Raw genomic sequence first — 10,681 nt, 5'->3', positions numbered from 1 at the left:
TAGCGAGTTTCCTAAAGGTTTAGGCGAAACTTTTCCATAGATGTTATCAAATGTAGTTCAATGCTAAGCATCCAACCGTCAAAATTTGTTGTGCAAATCTGCTTAAGTTTGAAGTACGTAATCAAAGCTGTCGTCCTTGATTGCGGAAAAGTTTTTGATATAAAAAGAAAAACATTTTGTGTTGTTTTTTTTCCTCAAGTTGTTTTTTTGGTCTTGTCTTCCTTTCATTTATACAATTATTTTGTGAGCCCGAAAATCTATAATTTTACCAGCACTCTGCAATGTATTTTTCGCTGTCCTCTCTACTGTATTAATACATTTTTTTTATCCTAAATAATATTATGTAACATCGACTTACAAAATTATGTAACAAGATATAAGAGTCGATGAACGTAGTGAATACTCATATATAGGTTGTGATGATTTTTTCAAGAAAAGTTTCGAAATTTGATTGATTCTCATTTTAAAATTTTGCGGTTTGATTATTTACGTTCTGTTCATTTCCATAAACGTGTCAATTGTTATAAATTGGTCTAGAAATTGAATGAGCTTTAAGGACAGACTTTTTTGAAGTTCGAAAAATGAGATTTTTTTAAAAACAAGACGAGTTAATATTTTTTTCTGTTAACTTGAGTTTAGTGACTTTTTGTCTGATGGCTATATTTTCAAGTTCATAATTGCGAAGAAAACTGTTTAGATCAATAAGTTTGTTAGCCCTTAAAAGGCTTAGATAGTTATTACTAAGGCGTGTTACTAGACCGCTTTTAAAACTCCGGCCGTTTTTTGGTAAAGATAGAAAAACATTAAAAAACGTGTTAAAAAAATGAGAATTGATGAAAAGGTTAGAGATACAATCGGAATATTCAGAAACGTGAAAAATATTTGTTCGTTCCATCTTTTTGATAACTAAACTTTGTGACGTCTATGTCCCGTGAGTGTAAATCACTTTACAGAAAAGAAACTGGAAAATGGTATGATTTTGATAAACTTTCTGTTTCCGTGAAGGTTTTGTACATTTTTATGAAATAGTTTCTTCGCAACACGTTTTTCTCTTTTTGGTATATCGATGACAGATTTTTCTGTGAAAAAAAAAATCAGTTGGCCATGTTTCCCAAAATTATATTATTTGGATGGCTGTTTGAACTCGTTCTGTTTTAACAGCGATTGTGAATTATCAATGTTTATGCCTAAAAAGTTGAAATTTTCTCACAAAACAAGTGAGTTTTTTTTCAGTTTTCGTGCGCTCATTGACAATTTTTCATCTGTCTGCTAGGTATTTGTTCTAGGAAACTGCAATATTTAATTTCAAATTTTTCTTTTCGTAAAGTTGCTTAGACGATCACATTTATGGTGATTTTGGATTAAGTGTTTCCTTTTTTGTATGACAAGTGGCTCATAACTCTGCTCTGACTTTATACTCAAGTCTCTGGTTGGATTTCTAGGACTGAGTGGGTTCTGATTTGCTGATTTTTTTGTATCGAGTTTCTTTTAAAGGTTTATTGGAGTTTGTTTTTTCAAAAGTTTTTAGAGCTTTATCATAAGTTCTTTTCCCACAGCGTCCTTTTCAAACCAAAGTTTCAACTGTTCTAAATGCTGTGTCGTTAGTTGCCCCAATTGTGCTCATTTATTAAGTGGTACTTATGCATTGTTATATCTGGTTCAATTTTGCTGCATAGCCTTATATCTTGTATCTGGTTGATTGATGGTTAGTTCCTGTAAGTTAAAAAAACAGGTTTTTTTAAAGAATTTGTATTTGGTTTTTGCTGTGTTTTGAGACATTTTGAAAAACTTTCGCACTTTTCGCTTAAGTATTAAATTTTCTCTGATTACTTCCCCATTTTCAATAAAGTCTTCGAAATTTTCATTGGGGGGAATTTTGGACCCATTTTTGGATTATTTTCGTTTTCTTAGATTATGGACGAATAAACAAATCGTGACCTAAGAATCTCACCTGCTCAAAATGCGACGCCCTAATGCTTGTAGAAAATGAGTTTTTGCCCTAGAAAATTTTCAAATTTTGAATTCATGACCCTTTTTTTGTGAAATTTCTTCCTTTTCTCGAAAACTCCACAACCAAATCTGAGATAAGTAGTTCAATTGCGAAACGAGTACTAGGAAACTCTATTTCTACCCGATGAATTACGAAGCTGAGGGTTTAATCGAAAGAAAAGGTTTGTAGATCTTTTCTGCTTGATTGCTGTCGCCCTTGTTTGATGAAAAAAGTTATCGCTTTAGTTTTTGAACTTTTGCCCATTTTTGGAAATTTTAGATTGGCAAGAAATCTGCTATGATGGGCTGAGGAAACATTCATCTTATGACCCATTTTTGGACTTCTTTCAGCTCCCCAAAAACGACCGTGCCAATTCTAAAATGAAAAAAAAACTGAGATATTTTAATCTCCCTTGAAAAACCTGTTGTCTTATATAATGATAGAATTCAGTAATTGACTGAGTAAGTGTCAATTTTTTAACACTTCGACACATTTTCGAAATTGCGCAATACCTTTATCCATCAGTTTTTTAAAGCTTAACCACCTGGTCCCTCCAATTATAGCTGGGCCTCTTTTGTTTACTTATTGTTATAAGGAGCATTCGGCCTGTTTTGCGGACTTTGGATCGAGGGTCCGATGCCAGCAGAATTTTTAATAATTTATAGCAGAGTTTTTTTAACTTTTCCTGTTATTTTCATTTTTTGACTTTTCTAAAGCTATATGCTACCCTTTTCTCGCTTTTTTTGAAGTGCAGCTTCGCGTCTGAGTAAAAATTGTCATTTGCTTCTGAATTGCACGTGGTGTAAGGCTCCGCTTTGCTACTGTTGAAATTTTTTGGGTGCTCAAAACATGAATTGTAAGTAATTTGATTTTTTTGTTCGAAAAACAAACTGATATTTACATTGTTTGAGTCTTTTTCTTTAAATGCAGTTTTGTCTCATTGCTATTTAACTTTCAAAAAGTTGCTCGTCCTTCTAAGGTGGATGTTGTTTGTAATTTTCCCAGCCTCAGTGGAAATCTTATTTTCTTATTAATCTGGTTCTCTCAAATTGGGTTAATTTTATTGAAACAGTTTGAGTTTTCTGTGATGTGAGTTGTTATTTGAAAGACAAAATTATTAATATATTTTTAAGTTCTATTGATGTAGTATATATTTATATTTTCTGTCTCGTCTTTTTGTAAGTCGCACCCTAGTATTTGGCCTAATTTTCTAAAGCTGTTTTTCACCAAAAAGTACGCAATTCAATTCCAAATTAAGACGAATCAATATACGCGTATATGTTTTTCTGAATGAAAAGTTAGAAACGTTTTTCACGCTACAAATTTAATGTTTAGTTGATTTCTTTGAGTTTTGATTTTCTTTTTCAAGTTTTTGGGATTAAGTTTTGTAGAATTCCCAGCAGAGAGCAGAATATCATGTTTCTTTCTTGATCCTGTTTTTTTTATTCGAGCGATTTTTAATTTTCTGGAAAATCAAAGATCTTCAATGTGGAATATTTTTGCGTTCATACCAATTTTTTTATTGACACGCAAACATTGCCACTCTTTCGGCTCATTGACACACAAACAACTGTCCCTTGGCTAGGTTGCATAGCGGAGACTGGTGGCTTAGATTTCAGTATTTATAGTGGATTGAATCAGTCCGTGACTTTAGCGAAACAGTCTTCTTTTTAGCTCATAAGTCCAAAAAGACGTATTCTCTGCACTGATTTTTTTTTGCCCCAATTCAACTTTTCCACGTCAAGAATTGAACAGCTTTAGATTTAAACTGCACTGGATTGCTTGTGGTCTTCTTTTAAGATACTTGAATTCATCCTCGAATTCGATCGGTCGAAATTGATATCAATGGTAAGGAATCTTGTATCGATAAAAACAGAAGCTCAATTAACCTGTTGATAATTAGCGGTCGTATAACAGAAAAGACTTCATAGTTCTTTCCCGATCTTTCAGATTGGTCGTAGCCATGAAATAGAATACTCTAGAACATTCTCATATTAGATTTTGTAGAATGTTCTCGAATGAGTCATTAAAAATCTTCATTCTGCAGAAAAACAAAATTTCGCGCCTGGTGTTTGTTTTTGAATTAATCTGAGGGCAAAATTAGTATATTTTTTCCATCAGTGCATTAGTTTTTCTATTTTAGTTGTATTTTCATCGCATTTGTAGATATGTTGTATGTTTATTGTAAAAAGATGTTCATTGTAAATAAATAATTATCCATTAGTTATTCAGATCGTACAATCGCGGTTTTTAGTCTATCTGAAAAAAAATATTCTTTAGTATATCTTTTTTATAATCCGAGCTCGAGCCCAGGTTGAAAATTTAAGTGAGTCTTGAGGAACGAGGTACGTTTAATCCATGAGTTAACCGCTGAGTGATCTTTTTCAAGTTTCGCATTTAAATCTAATCAGGGCGACTAGCGAGTTTCCTAAAGGTTTAGGCGAAACTTTTCCATAGATGTTATCAAATGTAGTTCAATGCTTAACATCTAACCGTCAAAATTTGTTGTGCAAATCTGCTTAAGTTTGAAGTACGTAATCAAAGCTGTCGTCCTTGATTCCGGAAAAGTTTTTGATATAAAAAGAAAAACATTTTGTGTTGTTTTTTTTCTCAAATTGTTTTTTTTTTGTCTTGTCTTCCTTTCATTTATGCTATTATTTTATGAGCCCGAAAATCTATAATTTTACCAGCACCCTGCAATGGATTTGTTCGCTGTCCTTTCTACTGTATTAATACATTTTTTTTATCCTAAATAATATTATGTAACATCGACTTACAAAATTATGTAACAAGATATAAGAGTCGATGAACGTAGTGAATACTCATATATAGGTTGTGATGATTTTTTCAAGAAAAGTTTCGAAATTTGATTGATTCTCATTTTAAATTTTTGCGGTTTGATTATTTACGTTCTGTTCATTTCCATAAACGTGTCAATTGTTATAAATTGGTCTAGAAATTGAATGAGCTTTAAGGACAGACTTTTTTTGAAGTTCGAAAAATGAGATTTTTTTAAAAACAAGACGAGTTAATAGTTAAGTGACTTTTTTGCAACTGTCTGATGGCTATATTTTCAAGTTCATAATTGCGAAGAAAACTGTTTAGATCAATAAGTTTGTTAGCCCTTAAAAGGCTTAGATAGTTATTACTAAGGCGTGTTACTAGACCGCTTTTAAAACTCCGGCCGTTTTTTGGTAAAGATAGAAAAACATAAAAAAACTTGTTAAAAAATGAGAATTGATGAAAAGATTAGAGATACAATCGGAATATTCAGAAGCGTGAAAAATATTCGTTCGTTCCATCTTTTTTGAAAACTTAACTTTGTGACGTCTATGTCCCGTGAGTGTAAATCACTTTACAGAAAGGAAACTGAAAAATGGTATGATTTTGATAAACTTTCTGTTTCCGTGCAGGTTTTGTACAATTTTATGAAATAGTTTCTTCGCAACACATTTTTCTCTTTTTGGTATATCGATGACAGATTTTTTTGTGAAAAAAAAAAATCAGTTGGCCATGTTTCCCAAAATTATATTATTTGGATGGCTGTTTGAACTCATTCTGTTTTAACAGCGATTGTGAATTATCAATGTTTATGCCTAAAAAGTTGAAATTTTCTCACAAAACAAGTGAGTCCTTTTTTTTCAGTTTTCGTGCGCTCATTGACAATTTTTCATCTGTCTGCTAGGTAGTTGTTCTAGGAAACTGCAATATTTAATTTCAAATTTTTCTTTTCGTAAAGTTGCTTAGACGATCACATTTATGGTGATTTTGGATTAAGTGTTTCCTTTTTTGTATGACAAGTGGCTCATAACTCTGCTCTGACTTTATACTCAAGTCTCTGGTTGGATCTCTGGGACTGAGTGGGTTCTGATTTGCTGATTTTTTTTTGTATCGAGTTTCTTTTAAAGGTTTATTGGAGTTTGTTTTTTCAAAAGTTTTTAGAGCTTTATCATAAGTTTTTTTCCCACAGCGTCCTTTTCAAACCAAAGTTTCAAGCCCCAGTTGTGCTCATTTATTATGCATTGTTATATCTGGTTTAATTTTGCTGCATAGCCTTATATCTTGTATCTGGTTGATTGGTTTTTGCTGTGTTTTGAGCCATTTTGGAAAACTTTTGCACTTTTCGCTTAAGTATTAAATTTTCTCTGATTACTTCCCTTTTTTCAATAAAGTCTTCGAAATTTTCATTGCGGGGAATTTTGGACCCATTTTTGGATTATTTTCGTTTTCTTAGATTATGGACCAATAAACAAATCGTGACCTAAGAATCTCACCTGCTCAAAATGCCACGCCCTAATGCTTGTAGAAAATGAGTTTTTGCCCTAGAAAATTTTCAAATTTTGAATTCATGACCCTTTTTTTGTGAAATTTCTTCCTTTTCTCGGAAACTCCACAACCAAATCTGAGATAAGTAGTTCAATTGCGAAACGAGTACTAGGAAACTCTATTTCTACCCGATGAATTATGAAGCTGAGGGTTTAATCGAAAGAAAAGGTTTGTAGATCTTTTCTGCTTGATTGCTGTCGCCCTTGTTTGATGAAAAAAGTTATCGCTTTAGTTTTTGAAATTTTGCCCATTTTTGGAAATTTTAGATTTTTCTCGAAAACTCCGGTGCTGAGATTAAGGGTTAATCGACAGATAAAGACTAAGGTGTGTCCCTCTGAATAAGATATTTTATTAAAGTTTGGCAAGAAATCCGCTATGATGGGCTGAGGAAACATTCATCTTATGACCCATTTTTGGACTTCTTTCAGGTCCCCAAAAACGACCGTGCCAATTCTAAAATTAAAAAAAAAAAAAACTGAGATATTTTAATCTCCCTTGAAAAACCTGTTGTCTTATATAATGATAGAATTCAGTAATTGACTGAGTAAGTGTCAATTTTTTAACACTTCGACACATTTTCGAAATTGCGCAATACCTTTATCCATCAGTTTTTTAAAGCTTAACCACCTGGTCCCTCCAATTATAGCTGGGCCTCTTTTGTTTACTTATTGTTATAAGGAGCATTCGGCCTGTTTTGCGGACTTTGGATCGAGGGTCCGATGCCAGCAGAATTTTTAATAATTTATAGCAGAGTTTTTTTAACTTTTCCTGTTATTTTCATTTTTTGACTTTTCTAAAGCTATATGCTACCCTTTTCTCGCTTTTTTTGAAGTGCAGCTTCGCGTCTGAGTAAAAATTGTCATTTGCTTCTGAATTGCACGTGGTGTAAGGCTCCGCTTTGCTACTGTTGAAATTTTTTGGGTGCTCAAAACATGAATTGCTAGTAATTTAATTTTTTTTTTTCGAAAAATAAACTGATATTTACATTGTTTGAGTCGTTTTCCTAAAATGCAGTTTTGTCTGATTGGGTGGCTTGCCATTAGAAAACTCACTTTCTATTTAACTTTCAAAAAATTGCTCGTCCTTCTTAGGTGGATGTTGTTTTTTTCCCAGCCCCAGCGGAAATCTTATGATCTTATGAATCTGGTTCTCTCAAATTGGGTTAATTTTATTGAAACAGTTTGAGTTTTCTGTGATGTGAGTTGTTATTTGAAAGACAAAAGTTTTAATATATTTTAAAGTTCTATTAAAGTAGTATAAATTTATATTTTCTGTCTCGTCTTTTTTGTAAGTCGCACCCTAGTATTTGGCCTAATTTTCTAAAGCTGTTTTTCACCAAAAAGTACGCAATTCAATTCCAAATTAAGACGAATCAATATACGCGTATATGTTTTTCTGAATGAAAAGTTAGAAACGTTTTTCACGCTACAAATTTAATTTTTAGTTGATTTCTTTGAGTTTTGATTTTCTTTTTCAAGTTTTTGGGATTTAGTTTTGTAGAATTCCCAGCAGAGAGCAGAATATCATGTTTCTTTCTTGATCCTGTTTTTTTTATTCAAGAGTTTTTTTATTTTTCTGGAAAATCAAAGATCTTCAAGGTGGAATATTTTTCCGTTCATACCAATTTTTTTTATTGACACACAAACATTGCCACTCTTTCGGCTCATTGACACACAAACAACTGTCCCTTGGCTATGTTGCATAGCGGAGACTGGTGGCTTAGATTTCAGTGTTTATAGTGGATTGAATCAGTTCGTAATTTAAGCGAAACACTCTTATTTTTAGCTCATGTGTCCAAAAAGACGTATTCTCTGCACTGATTTTTTTTACCCCAATTTAACTTTTCCACGTCAAGAATCGAACAGCTTTAGATTTAAACTACACTGGATTGCTTGTGGTCTTCTTTTAAGATACTTGAATTCATCCTCGAATTCGATCGGTCGAAATTGATATCAATGGTAAGGAATCTTGTATCGATAAAAACAGAAGCTCAATTAACCTTTTGATAATTATCGGTCGTATAACAGAAAAGACTTCATAGTTCTTTCCCGATCTTTCAGATGGTCGTAGCCATAAAATAGAAAAGCATTGGCATACAATATCGATGACTTCATACGATGCAATAATTAATCAATCTTGCCGTTTTTTGCGTATATAGATACAGTCGTTCCTCAAATATAGCTCTCAATAATCCCACTTTACTAAGTTATCATAAAAACATGAAAAGCGTACTAAGTGCTCTCTTAAAGTTCATTACACATGTTCTTAGCAAATCATAAAAATTATTTGCAGAATTAAACTTGATTTGGCTACTTCATATGGTAAAATGACCTAGCGGTCATTTTGACTTTATAGGTTAAGAGTTTAAACAGATTGTTTGTGTCGTCTGGCGTGAACAAATAGACGACCGGTAAATTTTCATACCATTGAAGCGGATGCAAGTCTGTTGGATTCATATGACCGGTCGGTCATCAAGAACGAACGTTTGTATAACCAAAAGCAACTTGAGATCTTCAATTGTGTAAATGAACTGGTAAATTCTGCTTTCTCTCTCAAATATGGAGGTAAATTAAGTCTTTCAAATTTGAATAGACAGGTTTTATTTTATTGACCGAGCGGTCAAAGGGAGCAGAATCAAAATGTATAGTTGCAACTTGCAGCAAGTTATTAGTATATCAAAATTGCTTCTTTTATCAGGGCGTAGCGTCTTTTAGATGATACCGTAGGCCTGGATCTAGAATGAAAGTCCGACGATAAGTTTTTCAATCGCTTAACTCAAATGTTTGAAATGGTTTTGACTTGAAGTCGTGAATTTTAGTAGTAGACTTAAGGTCCGACGCTCGACCGTCCTTCTAGTTATTTTGAAAGAACAGCTTGCTCAAATATGAAGCTTGAAAGCAGTAACAAAAAATCGTTAATTCCTACGATGTATTTATCAGGTATTTTACTATTCAAGCGCACATGGCAAATCTATGTCGCGTATTTATGGCTGAGCAAGTCGAGTTTATAATCAGGGGCGGTTCTTTAATTTTTGTGAGGGATGTGAATTTCCCATTATTTTTCGCGTGCGATTTTCCATATCTAATTATGGCTTTTTCAGGGTAAAAAGTGCCTCCTGGAATCACTGAATCAGTTGATAGTTTGATTCAAAATAAAGTTCAGCGGATTCTTCTGCGTTTTTGTTGCCAAGGTAACAGCCATGTCTAAGATGACAAGTGATTTGATTTTGAATGACATCTTCAGTTTCTTCAAAGGTCAATAAGTTTTTCAATGTTATGAGTCGTTTACGTGTCGATGAACGAAGTGATTTCGACTGATATAGATGATCTTTTCTTTCGGGCATAAGTCTTACAATTTGTTAAAGCTCAGATTTGAACATTTGCTATTTGACTATCATTCGCTGACATATCGAATAGCAAAATTGTTAAGGTCACGAAAACCGTGATGGTTTTCTAGTTCCGAAAGTGAATTTTACTTTCAAGATTTCTCAGCGGAATAAAAAAAATGCACAATGATCCAGTTTTCTCAACATGAGCTAACTTAAACAAAAAAAGTGTCACACTCAAATTCTTGAAATTCGAAAAGTTTTAAGGGCATATTTAAGTTTTTTCAGAATTGGATCGTTCATTTTTTTTAACGTAATGGAGATTCTTTTATAGGTAGCGTTGGGTTTTTTTCAGGAAACTGAAAATTTGTTCAGGCTCAAACTTGATTTTTGATGTAATTTCCTTTTGTTGAAACACCTGCATCGAACAGCAAAAATATAAAGGTCACCAAACACGCGATCTACTTCTACTTTCGAAAGTGGCATATGTTTTTCAGATTTCCCAGCGGAAAAAAAGTTTTTACAAAATCCAGTTTTTTCAAGTTGGGTTCATTTTATGAAAGTGTCAATCATAAGTGTTTTTATGAAGCTTGAAATGTGAGATTTTTTAAAAAAAAGAAATCAGTTTTTTTGTTCATTTGCGTTCATCGACTATTTTCCAACTGTCTGGTGGCTTTGTTTTTATTTCCTTGCGTTCATTGACACTTTTCCAACTGATTTACTCCGTGGTTTTTTTTTCAAATTAGGGTAGTTGCATTGAAAAAGTTGGAGTTTACGGTGATGTTTAGTTGTTCTATGAAAAATGAAAATATTAACAGTTATTGCACTTTTGCATTCTTTCATATTAATCGAGATATTTTTCTTCTGTCTCCAAGATTTTTCCATCAGTGGGACACTATTGTTTGCCCTTAAACTTTTTTGGCCGTTCCTAAAGTTTTCCAGGGTACTAATCCGGTCAATAACTTTTTTGTAGACTTATCGGCGTATCGTTTGGCTGTTTATTTGCTATCGGTTATCTGCCTATTTTGTCGGCTTAGTCT

General features: G+C 32.9%; 2 protein-coding genes across 2 annotated transcripts in view; one reads left to right on the top strand and one right to left on the bottom strand.

Moving 5' to 3' along the window:
- Positions 1 to 10,681, top strand: part of LOC134853289 (mediator of RNA polymerase II transcription subunit 14-like) — a 186,831-nt gene that overhangs the window by 91,634 nt on the left and 84,516 nt on the right. The gene's annotated exons all lie outside the window — the stretch shown is intronic.
- LOC134853292 (selenoprotein M-like) overlaps positions 1 to 10,681 on the bottom strand; it is a 413,832-nt gene that overhangs the window by 387,651 nt on the left and 15,500 nt on the right. The window lies entirely within an intron of this gene.

Source organism: Symsagittifera roscoffensis, chromosome 8 (assembly GCF_963678635.1).
Source record: "Symsagittifera roscoffensis chromosome 8, txSymRosc1.1, whole genome shotgun sequence".
Classification (NCBI taxonomy): Eukaryota; Metazoa; Xenacoelomorpha; order Acoela; family Convolutidae; genus Symsagittifera; species Symsagittifera roscoffensis.
Note: the sequence above shows the minus strand (reverse complement) of the source record. Positions and strands in the feature narration are given on the sequence as shown.